At 34.2% G+C, this 17,718-nt stretch overlaps 1 protein-coding gene across 1 annotated transcript in view; it reads right to left on the bottom strand.

The window, feature by feature from the left end:
* si:dkeyp-19e1.3 (USP6 N-terminal-like protein) overlaps window positions 1–17,155 on the bottom strand; it is a 61,462-nt gene extending 44,307 nt beyond the window's left edge. Inside the window, exon 1 of the mRNA XM_056451435.1 lies at window positions 17,035–17,155. The gene's annotated coding sequence lies outside the window, so the exon portion shown is untranslated. The remainder of the gene's footprint in view (window positions 1–17,034) is intronic.
* Between the last annotated feature and the right edge of the window lie 563 nt (window positions 17,156–17,718).

The following is a 17,718-nucleotide window of genomic DNA, read 5'->3' as shown; positions in this document are numbered from 1 at the left end:
AACAGTCTGTGAGCAGGGTGAGAGGAGTCCTTAAGAATACTGCATGCTCGGCGCAGAGAGCATTTCTTCTGGATATCCTCAATGGCAGTTTTCACCACCTGCTGCTGTGCCTTACGCTCCGCAACAGAGCAGCTTCCATACCAAACTGTGACGCAGTTGGTCAGGATGCTTTCTATTGTGCAGCTGTAAAAGTTCACCAAGACAGCTGATGAAAGCTGGTTCTTCTTAAGTTGCCTTGTGAGCCTTCTTGACCAGGCTGGAGGTGTTGGTGGTCCAGGAAAGGTCCTTTGAGATGTGGGTCCTTAGGAACTTGAAGGATGAGATAGGCTCAATGGTCATCCCATTGATGTGGCTGGGATCACGTGAGCCTGTTCGTCCCTTCCTGAAGTTCACAATGAGCTCCTTGGGCTTGTTGGTGTTAAGGAGCAAATTATTGTCGGTGCACCAAGTGGCCAGATGCTGTATCTCCTCCCTGTAGGCAGTCTCATCATTATTGCTGATTAGACCAATCACTGTGGTGTCATCTGCAAATTTGATGATGGAGTTGGATCTGTTCACAGGCCTACAGTCGATGGTAAAAAGGGAGAAGAGGAAGGGGCTCAGCACACAGCCCTGTGGTACACCAGTGTTGAGTGTGACGGTGGTGGAGCAGATGTGACCTGATCTAACATTCTGTTGTCTGCATTCTATATTCTGAGGTCTGTTGATCAAAAAGTCCATAACCCAGTTGCAGAGAGACGTGTCGATATCCAGGTCTCGAAGTTTGATCATTAACTTAAAGGGTATGACAGTGTTGAATGCTTCATCCATTTTGTTCACCAGTGAACGTACATTGGCGAGAAAAATGCTGGGTAAAGAGAGCCGGTGTGGTGTTAGCTTTAGCTTAGCTCTTAGCCCGCTACACTTCCCCCGTCTTTGTTTATGGTCTTGATGCCGCCTTCGAGCACTTCCGCCCAGCCGGGCAGGGCGCTTAGCCTGGGGTGTTCTGGCGATCTCACGGATGAATTGAAGATTGCTAATAAAACTGTCTGGAATGCACAAACCAATATCCAAATCTCCTGTCGGGTGTACGATGTAAAGGCACTAATGTTCTGCACGAAGAGACCTGAAATGAGCAGGAATAATACTGCAAAACTGCAGAAACTGGAGAGACGATGGGCCTCGCGATGTGTTCGTGCCCCCATCTTGTCTGTTGGCATCCCTAACAGCACACAAGTGTGAAGTATACAGTATGAGAATTAACTATCTCTTTGCACTAATAGTTCCCTTGTATTAGTAGCACTTCTTGTTTGTTTTCATGTTAATTCACCGAATACCTCATTTGTAAGTCGTTTTTGATAAAAGTGTATAATAAATTACTAAATGTAAAGTAACCAGTGAAAGCTGTTCTATCACTAAAGGCACTAAATTAATGTTTTCTGACAGCGTGTTATGAATCTAACTAAAAGTGAGAGTAATAAATAGATGCAGTAGCTCACCGAATTGGCTATTTTGTCGTCAATTACTTACTTTCATGCATTTTAATATTATTGTAAATGGATCGCAAAAAAAAAAAAAGTTTCATGAGCTGCGAGGGTATTATTCAGTATATAAAAAAAGAAAGCATAAAAAACAATGAAGTTCTGGAATACCTTGTCAGTGACATGGGAGTAATAACCCACATCTTAAAGGGATGGTCCACTCAAAATTAATATTGACTTACTATTTACTCACCACCAAGTAGTTCCAGAACTTAAGTAGAACACAAAAGAAGATATTTTGAAGAAAGTGGAAAATCTGTAACCATTGACTTGCATAGTAAAAACACAAATACCTCAGTGCTGTGTTGATGCACTTAAATAGGCTATTGGTGCTGATCTCCTTTTGTGTTTGACAGAAGAAAAAAAAAGCTCATATTAGGTTTGAAACAAATAAAGAGTGAGTAGATGATGACATATTGTTTTTGGCTAACTAACTCTTTAATAATATAGCATATTTAATGATATTTATATTTTTAATGGTGATGATACACTGTCTAGGACTAAGATCCAAAACACCTTTCTTTTTCACACTAGGAAAAAGCTTCTTTTAAAAAAAAATAAATCTTCTATAAGCTGACCAGGGAAAACAGGTCAAATTGCAAGAGAACGATAATTTATTTACCACAGTCTCAGGGAATGTAATGGCTTGACAGAAATCAGTGTCTAGCATGCTACTGACGTCTGCATAAAATTAGCCATCCTTGCAAAAGAAGAATAAAAACAAATACTAGCAGAATTATTAGCCCCGTTTATTTTTTTCCCAATTTCTGTTTAATGGAGAGAAGTTTTTTATTTATTTACATATTTCTAAACATAAGTGTTAATAACTCATTTCTAAGAACTGATTTCTTTTATCTTTGCCATGATGATAGTAAATAATATTTGACAAGATATTTTTCAAGACACTTCTATACAGCTTAAAGTGACATTTAAAGGCTTAACTAGGTATAGGTTAGCTAGGCAGGTTATGGTAATTAGGAAAGTTATTGTATAACGATGGTTTGTTCTGTTGACAGTCGAAAAAAAATCAGCTTAAAACGGCTAAAAATTTTGAAATTAAAATGGTTCATAGAAGAAAAAAAAATGATCAGACATACTGTGAAAATTTTCTTGCTCTGTTAAACATAATTTGGGAAATATAAAAAAAAGAAAAAAAATATTCAAAGGGGTGCTAATAATTCTGACTTCAACTGTATATTGCTAAAAACACAATTAGGACACATATTTCACAAAAAAAGTGAAAATTGGTTGTTTTTGCGTTATTTCGAGCAAATTCGTTCCTCCGGTTTAAAAATTAAATTTTGAAGCTGTGTCAGGGCCATGAGATCCTTGTGTAAATTCTAGCGTGGAGACTGGACTTCTGTAGCGGCCAGTACAACGTGACAGTGTTCAGAGAGATGCAACGTTGTGTTGCTAACCGTAATTAAAACAAGTGGAAGAAGAAGAATTGTTTGGAGACATGGGTCCTCAGTGTTGTGTTTATAAATGTGCCGCAATGAAGGTTTTGTTTCCATTTCCCGACGATGAGAGCACCGCTCGCGTGTGAACCCACATTTGTGGATTACAGTGGTCTGCTAACACGCGACAAATATATATGTTTTTAAATATATGTTATATGTGTCATTTTTTAAAGACATACCTTAGTCAAAATGATATAGTTAATATCACTACAATATTATAGACATGTAAACATTACCGTCGTGTAGAATTTTTGCCTCATTTCGTGACAAGAGACACACACGACTGTTTGACGATATTCCTTGCACCTACCGAGTCTCTGCATCTACCGAGAAATGCTGAGTTTTTTTTTCTCCCATTTGGCATGCGGTCTCAAATTCTATTAAAACTACACTCTTCCAGCAGTTTCTCACATCCATTATTGCATGCATAAAATTTTGTGAAAATGAAAGTGCCCAACTGCAGATAAAGTTGACAAATTAAGAATGAAACACCCGAAATTACATGAATCTCCAGAGGAAATGTGGATAGCCTGGTGACGCAATGACGTTATTCGAATTATGTGCTATTACATGTAAAATGGGATCATGAAAGGAACATTCAAAAAGTAACTCATATAAACACCTTAATCATATTATTGTCCTTATCAGATTAAGGCAAATAGTTCGATTACTGATGTCCATGTAAATGTAGTCACTGTCTATCTCCCCTGCATCTGTGTTTGTGTTGCTGCTGTAAAAATCAGCGCGTGCATGTACTGAAACTCCCCATTTCATGCAAACCCTTCCATCTTTCGCCACTCGACACTCCCACCTAAACAAAGCTGGATTCACCCATTTTCCTGACTTTTTTCATACTAGAGGTGTGAAAACACCCTGCTAACACATGGAGGGTTTCATGGCCCTTTAAACAACAATATTACTAATAATACTACTAATAATAAAATACCTAAAAAATGTATCAATATAAATGTTTTGTCCAATTCACGGTAAGAGTAGTTTATCTCAAGCACATCTATGAAAAGCAAGCGAGAAGTGTCTTGAAGGGGATGGGACTATGGGATCAAATTCACGCCTAAAGTATAGTGGTCACGGATAGAAAAATTATGAGGTAAATCAAAATATTTTTATTGTGTGTAAACTAATAATGCACAAAAGCAAAAACTAAACGCACAATAAGAAACAACGGGGTCATGTAACGAAAGGCAATGCAAGTTTCATTTAAATTACAGGCGGACTTTTGAGTCATCATTGGTCCACTAGTCGAGATTGACGGTTGCTCCTTTAGCCAATGAGATGAAGAGGGATTTGACGTCACTCCAATGCAACTCATAGCTGCTTAGTGTGGCATTTGTTTCCAGGAGTTTCAGATAATATAGACACCTGTCAGTGATTGGTGATTCATATAAATATTATTTATACTGTAACATACACCTGTCCGTGATTCCAGGGAATTCCTCCCAAAATAATTTGACACGCGCTGTCAATACTTTTGATTTACGTGCATTATTTTTTTTTTATCTGTGACCATGGTACTTTAGGCAGGAATTTGATCCCATACGGGGCATGTAAGATAATAGAGAGAATTTAATTGGTCAATATTTGACCAACGACATGGGAAAAAAGAACAGTTGATACATTTAGATGGAAGTGAAAAGGCTATTTATATCTTCTTTGATGCAATTTTGTCACCGTTTTGTAACACATTAGATTATAGATATCTGCAAGTCTAAAACACTGATACTAACATCTAAAAAAATTTTATTTAAATATTCACAAGACCTTTAACTCTTCTATAATGTCTGATGAGGTTGGGGAACACCACTAAATCAGAGACAATTTAATAGAATATGTCCATAAAATAACCTTTATTTTAAGCTCAGGGACCCATTTTGCATTGATTTTGGAATCCTCATCCTGATATTCAGACTTTTTTTATTTATTTTTGATCCAATTTACTGTGGATGCAAGGCATTTTTTATTAATTCTTGTGTGAACTCTAAATATTAACTGAAGAAACTGGAGTTTGTTTTTTGTATGAGAGTTAGTATATCATTATTGTCTTGAAACTCTCCCAAACAATAATACTGTAGGTGATTTTTTATGACTCTGAAAGTCAAATAACTGCTGAAATCCTCCAGCTGTTATCCTAGAAGAGTCTCTGACCTCTGAAACTATTCTCCTCAACAATGCAGATTTATATCATAGCTAACCTCGCTCATGTTTAGCAAGAGCAATAATAATTCTGAACTAAAAGAGATGGTTGAACATTCTGAAATGCAAACTGTGAGAAAGCCTAATGGTAAGGCACAAGGACACAGGGAAATAAAGGGGAAAATGTACTCAAATAAACAAAATAATAAACTTAATGCAACACAAATACTAGCTGGAAAACAAATTGAGGCCAACAAAACAAAAATACAACAGAAATTCAGAAAGTCAGAACAAAATCAAACTGTCCTGCTAAATTAGATGCTTTGTTTCCAGTGAAGACTTAGAGAAACTTGTTCATGCTTTTATCAGCAGCAGGGTGGATTACTGTAACGGACTCCTCACTGGCCTTCCCAAAAAGACAGTCAGACAGTTACACCTCATCCAGAACGCTGCAGCCAGGATTCTGACCAGAGTCAGGAAATCAGAGCACATCACACCTGTCCTCAGGTCTTTACACTGGCTCCCAGTTACATTCAGAATAGATTTTAAAGTATTATTACTTGTCTATAAATCCCTAAATGGCCCAGGAGCTCAATACATTACAGAAATGCTCACTGAATACAAACCTAACAGATCACTCAGATCTTTAGGATCATATAAACTAGAAATTCCAAGAGTTCAGTCAAAGCAGGGTGAATCTGCTTTCAGCTATTATGCCCCTCGCTGCTGAAATCAGCTTCCAGAAATGATCAGATGTGCTCCAACAGTTGGCACATTCATATCAAGACTGAAAACACATCTGTTTAGCCGTGCTATTACTGAATGAGCACTGTGCTACATCCGACAGATCGCACTGCTTTTTCATTCTTTTATAACACATTTTATCAGTTTTTATGTTTTTTTTAACCAGTTTTATTATTTGTTTTTATTTCTCTTATACTTGTTTCTTTTATTCCTGTTTATGTAAAGCACTTTGAATTGCCACAGTGTATGAAATGTGCTATATAAATAAACTTGCCTTGCCTAAATGAAATGACTACAGAGTATTTAAAGACAAACAATCCACTTAAACAACATAGGGGAAAAAATTAAACATTTATAAATTAAGTATTTACTAACCAAACCAACTACAAAATTGTCAATTTGTGACAATTACAAAAAAAGGAAATAATTACTCAAAATAACCAAATCTTTTAAATTAATGAACAAACAATGTGAGCAGTTCCATGTAAATGTCAACCTCGCCATGAAAAAAATTCATTTTCGCCAAAATAGCAAAAACGTTTTTTTGTGTAGGTTTGTATTTTACAATGCTTTAAAAATACTCAAAAATGTCTCTGTCAGTGTATTCAAACAATTCTATTTGATTGACCAAAGTCACACTAGTGGCAATTTCACATCCATTACACCCATAACAGAGAGATGTCACATCCATAACGAAGCTTTTTTCTTATAAATGCATAAATGTAAAATCTAATAAAATCAATTAGGTATGGGACGATAACCGTTTTCAAGGTATACCGCGGTTTGGAAAAGTCGAGGTTTTAAAACTGACAAAACTTTCTGTAATACCATTCCTAAGGTATGTGTAAGATTTTTTAGTTACATTTTTTTGTTTGTTTTTTTAGGACAACATTATCTCCAGCAGAAAATATATCTAAAGATGTTGTTTTAAATAGTAAAGAGATCTGTGTTTTTGAAACTAATGTACACAGCAGAAGTCAATGATTCATTTGAATTATTTAGCCTGACATGTTTACTGTTCCAAAATATCATAAATCTTTCCAAAAATAAAATATATTGTTTTAAAAGGGGGAAAAAAGTTTTTGCTTTTTACCCAGACATTTAAAACGAATGAATTTTAGAGCAGTGAGCGCAATACCATGATACCGTGATATTTTTATCCAAGGTTATCATACCGTCAGAATCTTATATCGGGCCATACCTGAACTCAATCATGTTTGTTCTATCGTGAGCCAACTCTCTTTCTACAAAGTATGTTGTATACTGTAAATTTGCAGACTTTTTTGTCACATCCATAACGCATGTTTAATTTCCTCATTTAAAATATAAAAAATGTTTACAGATTTTTCTGCTCCAACAACTCTTTGGCTAGTAGTTTTGAAAATAAACAGATCTTTCAATATAATGTTAGCATATACTTCCTCTGTCAATTTACATTTTGAGTTTTTACTGCCAATGTCACATTCATAACGCTGGAATTGCTCGTATACAAATCATATTCCAATTGACAAAACTTCAAACCAGTTTGAGTCGAGCACTAAAGTTATTTTGAAAAATGTTAGAAATCTGTAACTATTGACAATCATTGTAGGAAAAACAAATACTATGTGCTAATACTAATAATATTTTGTGCTCAACAGAAAAAAGTAACCTAAACCAGAGCGCTTTTTATCAGACCTTAGCAGATAACCACAACACACTTTTGAACCTATGACGAAAATCTACTTTTAGAAGCTGTTTGGACAGAACGGTGTGTAGGTAGTGTGTCCATAGTCATATTGAGGTGATATAAAGAAAATATGTCTCTGTTTTTTTAACTTTCTGATGTTAAAATGGGATTCAAATCCCTCCCATTGTGAAGACCACCGCAACGTGATGTAGTGTGGAATTGATTGACACCCATGTATTAACATGTCTCCATAGAAACACGTATAATCATATCCACAAGACAGGACCTGCGCAAAGTAACTAGGATTAAAGATCTGTTGAGTTTGCTGTGATCATCTGCATCTCAATAATGCATGTTTGTAATAAAGAAAAGTAAAATCAATGTGTAATTCATCAAGAACATGTGTCAATCCCAGTTTGTGGACTTAAATCAGGTTTATGTTGTACATTAACATAACAGATGTCCATACAGCAGTGGAAATTAACGTATATCCTGTAACGAATTCATACGAATTAGCCACTAAATCAAAAAGTTACGAATTGCTGTGAGATTGTGTTGATTTATCTGTTATACTGACAAGTGTCACACAAACTACTCTCCCGTCTTCATTTGGAATAAAACTTAACAAGTGCAAAGGCAATTACAAGCGCAGTAGGAGTATTTATAGCCGCGGACATACAACCTTGATCAGTGGTAGAAAACTCTGGATTCAGGCAGGATAAAAACCTTGACTTTTCCAAACCTTGAAAACGGTTATCGTCCCATGCCTAGCTTTGAGTCAACCTAACAGCTACAACAAACAGCCAAAAGATAGCATGGCAACTGCAGACGCAGGAGACCTGTCGACAGAACTTGAACCTCCTCCTTTTTCACTGAAGTCGCCGGCGTGGAAGTACTTTGAATTTGCAGTGCTTTATGTTGACAACGTTTGTTTCAGTTTGCACACAAAAAACAGTTTGCAAGCTCTGCTATATACGTATACCACATTATTCCACCGGCAGCACGACTAACATGGCAGGGCATCTCCGCAGGCACCACAAAAACATAGATTTTTCCTGCCTGATCTCATGAGAAAATGTAAGTATTTTACGTTTTGTCAGTTTAGTGGCTAATTTGTTCGAATTTGTATGAGTTCAGTCATACGAAATTGTCAGATTTTAAAAAAGAGGCGTAGCACCTAACCCCACCCCTAAACTCAACCGTCATTGGGGGATGAGCAACTCGTACAATATTGTACGAGTTAGATCATACGAATTCATACGAATTAGCCACTAAATCAAAAAGTTACGAATTGCTGTGAGATTGTGTTGATTTATCTGTTAAACCGACAAGTGTTACACAAACTACTCTCCCGCCTTCATTTGAAATAAAACTTAAGTGCAAAGGCAATTACAAGCGCAGTAGGAGTATTTATAGCCGCGGGCATGCAAACTTATTCAGTGGTAGAAAACTCTGGTTTTAGGCATTTAATTATGCTACGAAATCCCAAGTAGAATGCATCTCACAGCTACGGTGATACACTCCATGTACAATAATGTGAAGGAGAGAGTTATTGAAGGTCTTAATAGTGCACATTTAGTAGCCTTGACTACATATTGCTGGACCTCCAGAGAAACACAGAGCTTTATGACTGTCACAGCGCACATAGGTCAAATATTATTATATTGCATAAAAGTCCTAAAATGGCATAGCTTGTGCTTTCAAATTTTTCTTTTTTAAATCGAGAATCGAATTGAAACGTGACTTTAGAATCGAAAATGTAATCAAATCGAGGATTTGGAGGATCGTGACAGCCGTATCCCTACACACACATTTAGCTATGTCGATGCTTATATTGTGCAGTCCTAATAAGAAGCTCAATGTCTAAAGGAATGCATTTTTTGGATACCTTTAAGTTTGAATCCTTTTTGATACCACAGCCTCAACCTAATGGACTAATGAGACTTGAAGTGAAATGTGCAAGACTAAATGCCAACTCTAAATGCACAGTTGGATTCCGTTGAAATTGGCATGTAATGCAGGCAAAGGTATATACAGGTGTGCCATCACCAACAAGCTGTTGTTTACACAGCAGGATCACTTCCTTTGTGAATACGATTAATCAGAGGTCAACGATAGGAGGGCAATGAAAAGGTGCTGATAGAAAAAGATCCTCAACATTGATCTGAGCTCAGTTCAGCTGTTCGCCAACACACGGACATGCAACAAGAATACACACAGCTTTGACACACTAGAGTTTACATGTATAGTCACATTAAGAACAGCTTTGGGTTAGTTTCAGAACCAAACTTTCAGTAATAAATTATTTAAAGGGATAGTTCACTCAAAATGTACTCATTATTTACCCTCAAGTGGTTCCAAATCTTATTTGGTTGAAAACAAAAGATGAAAAAAGCAGAAAACCTACAACTCATTGACTTCCATCGTAACAAAAAAAAAATATGGAAGTTACAGGTTACCAGTTTTCTTCACAAAATATTCTTCGTTATTCAACAGAAGAGAATCATAAGGGTCTGAAATGAGTAAAGGGTGAGTAATTGATGACAGGATTTTCATTATTGGGTGAACTATCCCTTTAACTTCCTTATATAGCTTTTATTAAAACACTGCACAAATGCTAAGATTTAGCATTATTAGTTTCACATCAGGCTTGGACTTTTCATGGACTGACCACATATAGTTTAAAGCTCCAAAGCCAAACTACTCTTAATCGAGAGTCAAATAATATTAAAAACAAGTACAATAAATGAGTTGATGTTATGTAAATTCTCATATATTATTTGTATACCACGAACGTTCTCAGAGTGAGCTGTTCTGTGAACCAGTAAACTATTTGAGGTACAATATTGGGACATCCTGTCTCTGGATATAATGTCAAATCAAACTCCTCAACTAATAGCTAGCATGACTGTTTAGCATGTGATACACACTATGAAATATCTCTGATAAACAGAGGACTAAATATTTCAAAACAATAATAATAATTCTGCATGACATTGTAAAATCTGACATTGCGATATTTTGTTTTTCTGCGGTATATACTGCGATTACAATTTCAGTAGATGACTTGAATAGCTCTTTTTGGGGAAAACAATCTTGAATTTAGATTGATTGGGGTGATTTTGTAAGGGTGTGAATCAAGTAAAAAATAATAAACAAATTACTAGCAAGATCAATTACAACAGAGCAAAGAAAAACTTAAATAAAAAGTGATTTTATGGTTTTCAGGAGTCAAACAGCATTCAGGTACAGAAATTGAATAATGAAATGTAAAATAACACTTTATAGGCGTCATTGTATTAAAAATTCAGTAAAATTGTTCCTCATTAAAGTGACAAATATTGTACTTTTTGTGTCCGAATGCTTTAAACTCTCTTGAAATGTCTTTGAAATCACATGCAAATGATAAAGTTTCGCTCTGTTATGGTTATACATTGCAATGAATCCACAATTTTTAGGTATTCTAAATTATTGTGCTGCACTGTAAAAAAATTATATGATCAATTAGTCATCATGACAACATGTTTTTAGGTCATTGTAGCTTATTAATGCAAGTTAATCATGTTTTTAATTTTATAAGTTATTAGGTTGCAAGTTATAAGTTACTCTATTATGGAGCGTCAAAAATGAAATTTCAATGTTAATTTGAATTATTGACAATTGTGATTTAATAAAACTGAATATTATCTATTGTTAAAAAATGGTTTTGAATTTCTTAACTTATTATATAAATTTCTTTATATTCTTTAATATTATATTAATTTATATTGAACATCGGAAAAATTAAGACAACTTAATTTTTTAAAGGCTGTTTTTATAGATGTATTTTCAAACTGTTTTGAATTTCTACTCTTTAAAATTCATATTAATTTATGTATTCAATAATTTTATAAGTTATGCAAGCTGTTTTAAGTCAGTTTAACGTAATATAAGTTCAATGGACTCATAAGGTTAATTTGATTCAGTTTAATAATTTAAGGCAACCAGGATTTTTTTTTTTACACTGTGATCAACTATAATCCCTCAACATTGCATATCCTACGATGTGACTATTGCGGACAAACATTGCGATATCGATGCTGAAACGATATATTGTGCTTCAAATTCAAAGCTGAAGAACATTCTAAATGTAAGCACAACAATTATTTTATTTAGTTTTTTTTAGGTCAATAGTATCTCCAGCAGAAAAGGACCCTCCTTTTCAAAAGCTAATGGTCAGCTCATGATTCAGGATACATTTGAAAAGCAAATCACTAATGCACCAACGTCCAGCATGCTACCTGAACAGTGCAATGGCTTACTTTAAATTCAATTAATTTATATATATTATTTAGCCTGACATGTTTACTGTTCCAAAATATTTTAAATGTTTCTTAAAATAAAATATATTGTGTTTAATGGGGGAATTAATTTTTTTTTTTGAATTCCAAGACTGCGGGTATCTAGTTTGTAAAAATTTAGTTTCAACTTTTCAAGATAAAGAAATTCAGAACATCAAATTCAGTATTCATAAATTCTAAACCAGAAATTCAGATTCAACGAAGTCAGGGGTCATCAACAACGAAGCATTTTGGCCAATCAGAGCTGCGTCAGCTTACTGGTGTCTACATGCGGCTCAGTTTAATTCAATTACAATTGTCAATAATACAAATTAACACAATTCAAATTCACATTGTTTTGTCATATACTAAGCTCCATACTATATCTGGAAGCACAAGCTGAAGGTTAACTAGAACTGGTTTTACTGGAAAAATATGCGTAAAAATTGCCTTTGATTAATTTTCCAGCCATAAAAATTTTCATTATCCATAAGGATAATTATTGACATTTTATATAGTAATTAAACAAATTGTAATAGTAATAACAGCCATAGTAATAAACTTCTAAATAAAAATACCCTTTAATACCCAGCCACACAATTTTCAAGTTTTGCAAAATTCAAAATTGAAAACACTAAAATAACATGCATTCAAAGCAATTTCAATATCTTAATATAGACAGTGCATCCCACAGATATACACTCAAAAAATGACTTTTGCTGCTTGTTGAAACTACTTATTTGATGAGCTGAAACAACACAGTTCATATGTTTTTTTTGTTTGTTTTTTTTTGGAAGGGCAACTTAATTCTTTTATGTTCAATCCACTTAAATTTGTAAAAAAGCCTTTTATTATAGTGTAGGAAAATAGGAAATCTGTCATTATAAGGTATTTAGCATCCTTCAATGAAGGCCTGAATCAAGCAATCATAATTTACTGTGCAACGAGCATTTCCGATGCATGATAATGAATGCAAAACACTGGAATGATCAAGCTGTCTTGCTGAAGATAACAATGATTCTTATTGTATTGTTTTGTTGCATTCAACTATATATATTTAAAATTTTACATTTGACTACTATTATTGCCATCTGCTGTCACTAAGAGAACACCATAAATAATAAACTAGAATGAAACTATCAATTGGTTTAATCAAAAAAACATTCTGTTGGTGTCAATACCTTAATTTTAATAACGTTTTATAGCCCCAGTCTATGCTTTTGTTAAAAAAATTCTCTATTTCCCATGAACAGTGTTGGGTAAGTTAGTTTAAAAAGTAATTAAAGTAACTTAATTTTTAAGTAACTTAATTTAAAGTTATTAATTACATCATTAAAATTGTATTTAGATTACCTTTTAAACTACTATGTTTGAAAGTAACTCAGTAACTCAATTAAACAAGTTGTTTAATTACTTCACTTTACACTAAAAATTAAATGCATAAATGCACTACGGTACATATACACTCACCGGCCACTTTATTAGGTACACCTTACTAGTACTGGGTTGAATCCCCTTTTGCCTTCAGAACTGCCTCAATCAACCCTTTTGTGCATTCAGAGATGCTATTCTGCATACCTCAGTTGTAACAAGTGGTTATTTGAGTTGCTGTTGCCTTTTTATCAGCTCGAGCCAGTCTGGCCATTCTTCTCTTACCTCTGGCATCAACAAGGGATTTGCTCCCACACAACTGCCGCTCACTGGATACTTTCTCTTTTTCAGACCATTCTCTGCAAACCCTAGAGGTGGTTGTGTGTGAAAATCCCAATAGATCAGAAGTTTCTGAAATACTCAGACCAGCCCGTCTGGCACCAACTACCATGCCACATTCAAAGTCACTTAATTCACCTTCCTTCCCCATTCTGATGCTCGGTTGAACTGCAGCAGATCGTCTTGACCATGTCTACATGCCTAAATGCATTGAGTTGCATGTGATTGGTTGATAAGAAATTTGCGTTAACAAGCATATGTACCTAATAATGTGGCCGGTGAGTGTAAACAGACAACAGAAATTAAACTTGACGAAGACTTAAATCGAAGCCAAAATAGGACTTTTTATCTTTATTAAAAAAAGTAACATTAAAGACTAATAAACATTATACGTATCGAAACAGAATACATTTCAAAGCTAATGACACAATATTTCATACACTCAAAAATTATTTTTGCTGCTTGTTCAAACTACTTAAAATGAGATGAACACAATTCTTGATTTTGTTTGGGGACAACTTAGTTGTTTTTACAAATTTAACTGGATTAAACATAAAACAATTAGGTTAACTTAATTAATTTGTGTTTGGACAACGTCAAGGAATTGTCTGGAACCCAGCATTTTGTTTTACAGCTTGCATACTACATTACCGGTCACAAGTTTGGGTTCAGTAAGGTTTTTAAATGTTTTAAAATAAGCTTATCCTACTCACCAAGGCTGCATTTATTTAATAAAAAATACAGTACAAATAGTAAAATAGTGAAATGTTACTGCACTATAAAATAACAGTTTCAGCTTCATTACTCCAGTCTTCAGAGTCACATGATCCTTCAGAAATCACTCTAATATTAATTATTATGATTATTATTAATTATAACACTAATAAAAGCAATAATGACTGGAGTAATAATTTCATTTGATAATACATACAATAAGAAAGCAGTTATTTAAATTTTGTATAAATATTTAACTTTTTTTTTTACATTTAATAAATGCTGCCTTGATGAACAGAATCATTTTCTTAAAAAAAAAAGAAGAAAAAAGAATGAAAACAAAAACTGACCCCAAACTTTTGACGGTAGTGTATATATTGATATAAACTGCTGACTCAATTAATTGTTTCTCAAGCATGTTCAATCTACTTGATCTATTAATTACTCTGCTTCTCTTAACTGATTAATCCAGAATTGATGATTTTATGTACAGTAAAACTGTAATTAAATTACTTGAAAATTAAAGGCAATCTCTTGAAAAATAATCTTTTTACAGTAACTATTTATTTTGTAACTAATTATACCCAACACTGCCCATGAATCCAGTTTTCCTAAAACTTTTTCTCAGAGACAATGTAAGTGTCCGTCTCACTCTGGATTTTAAAAGTAAGATGTGAGATATTTATCAAGAATTTAAGAGTGTCTATAACTTCAGCTTTTTAATATCAGTACTTTTTACCCACTGTAACAGTCAACTTTATCACATGAAATGAGTGTAGTTTACTCAAAATTTACTGAAAGTTATTTGAAAAAAGTTTTGAACACAGTGTTGAAGATAATGAGTTAATTAAATACCCCATTACTTCAACTTAAATAGAGTAAGTTCACAGTACTCATATAGATTAGTTTTTTAACTCAAATGGTTTGTAGCAATCGGTTTCCTTAAACGGTTTGAGTTGCCTTAACTTACTGTGCTCAGATTGCTTTGTGTACTCAAATAGATTAAGTTCAAAGTACTCATTAGGATTAGTTTGGGAACTTAGATGGTTTGTTGCAATTGGTTTCCATAAATGGTTTGAGTTTCCTTAACTTTATGGGTTTCACAGTGCAGTGTTATCTTCAAATGCACTAAAAATAAAAAAGCTAGCTACCAAAAACACTAAAGTGCATAACAAACTCGGAAAGTTCTACACATGTAGATAACATTTAAAGGTCAGAATTAGTAAGACATATCATCCAGATTTAAAAAAAAGCACAAAGTAGTGACTCACATTACTTCTAAACCACATTTCTTGAACCAAAAGAAAAAAAAAAGCAACGATCCTATTATTAGATGAGTCAACAACGTCTTAGTTTCTTCCCAGATGATCTCATAATTTATAACAGACATAATACAAATCAAATCTTCAAAAACAAATTTTAAATGCAAAATTTCATTAAAAGCGTCAACAATAAAGCACAATTTCACTATGTAAGGCACATCTACAAGAGCCTCCAAAGCTAGAGTAGCACCACAGCTTCTTTCTGAGCATACGCATGTGCAGCAGGCCACATGTCAGTGTGATTGTGGTTCATTAGTTCTCACTGGAGGGTTTCAAACAGAAACACATGCTTTCTGTTGGCCCACTTCCTCTGTTTAACGTACAACTGCAAAAGAGCATATAATCCAATGACTTCTACTGTATCAACAGTGTGTATATGAGGCAGATTTGAGAAGATGTATTAGTGTTTGAGCGGGCTACTGAAGTGGAAACCGGCGTGGGCCACACCTCACTCTCTGGTAGAAGGTAAGGAAGTAGACTGGTGACCACAAAGCATCCTGTCCTTCTGAAGTTCAAGGTTTGAACACAAAACATAAGAGTCTCATGGGAACAGCTAGCATTTTACATTTGAAATGTAAAATAGCCATCTTGTTGTTTTAAAACTAAAGTATTTTACTTTGACAGACTTGTCATACTAAATCAAATTACACTTAAATTACAGTACAGACCTCAAGGAATGTTGTAGCATATGCTTTAGTTTACGGAGTTAAAGTTGCTTTTATATTCGCACATTTGTTCATTTTTTAACAGTGACAACTTGTGACATCGTCCCTATATTGTTTACCACGCTAGTTTGAATATTTGGTCTGGAATCACATGTAAGTATGACTTCAAAACAACATGAGCACTATTTATTTTACTGTAAAGTTGTACATTGATAGTCATTGGCTGCTATTAATATGACTTCACTTTTTAGAATTAGCAAAGAATACTTTTTGAAATTAGCCTTTATTACTAAGGAGAAAAAACGAATGTGCAAAATATAAAACCAACTTTATCCCAAGCTAGTTTGTGTAGGTCTACATGGAATGACAAAAATAAGCCATATGTTGCTCATTTAGTTTGGTACATGTCTAGTGTTCCATAATGTGATCTACTAATGTCTAACTGATACAATTCTCCATCTTAATATCGACATCAATTTGTTTAAGTCCAATCACATGTAGTAAAAACGAAGTCACATGAAGTTTATGTACAAGAAACTTTTAGCTGAGAACTGCTTATTGAAAACATGATCAAGTTATTCTAGCTTCTAAACGACATAAAGACGCTGAAAACACAGATTCAGAAATATCAGTAGCCTAACGTTAGACTTCGCTGAAGTTGTAGCGTACGGATGTTGTAACAGCCTCGACCGTCAAAAAAAACAAACAAGCTGAGCGAAATATGACAACATCAGTATTATGAACTAATACAATCTTTTACCTTTAAAAACAGACGGTCTGCGCTTCACAGGCTGCAACCAAGTAAATAATCTATGTGTTCATAACTAATGAAACCGCTCAATGCGGACAGACGAGACTCCAGTTCCAGTCTGACTGATCACAGCATTAGCACACGAGTGAGAGTGTGTGAGCGTGCGCTTGTGACATGAGGCTACAGATCACAGCTCATAGTTTGGAAAGTTTCCGTGTAACTGCAAGAATCACAAGATATATTCTGATGCTGTTGTGGTTGTTGTTGTTGTTGTTATTATTATTATTATTATTAATAATAATAATAATAATAATAATAAATGCTTTATACATATAAAGTTCACATGTAAATTTAATTTAAACATATACTATATATGAAAACAAACAATTTTTTTTACAAATTATCTAATAATTACATTTGACTTTTATTTTAAAAAATACATGCATTTCTGTATTTTATAAGGCAATAAGTAGCCGTGTTGCGCCATCTAGCGCCCATTAGTGCTTGTAAATTTCTGACCAAGAGCGAGGTTTTAGAATAGATGTAGGCTATTTGCAAATTTTAATTCATTCATTAATTTTCCATCGGCTCAGATTCCACAACAGAATGAACCACCAACTACTTTGGCATATGTTTGGGTTTTTACGCAGCGTTTGCCTATAAAGACGCAACCCAGTATTATGAAACTATTTG

Source organism: Danio aesculapii, chromosome 25, assembly GCF_903798145.1.
Source record: "Danio aesculapii chromosome 25, fDanAes4.1, whole genome shotgun sequence".
Lineage (NCBI taxonomy): Eukaryota > Metazoa > Chordata > Actinopteri > Cypriniformes > Danionidae > Danio > Danio aesculapii.
Note: the sequence above shows the minus strand (reverse complement) of the source record. Positions and strands in the feature narration are given on the sequence as shown.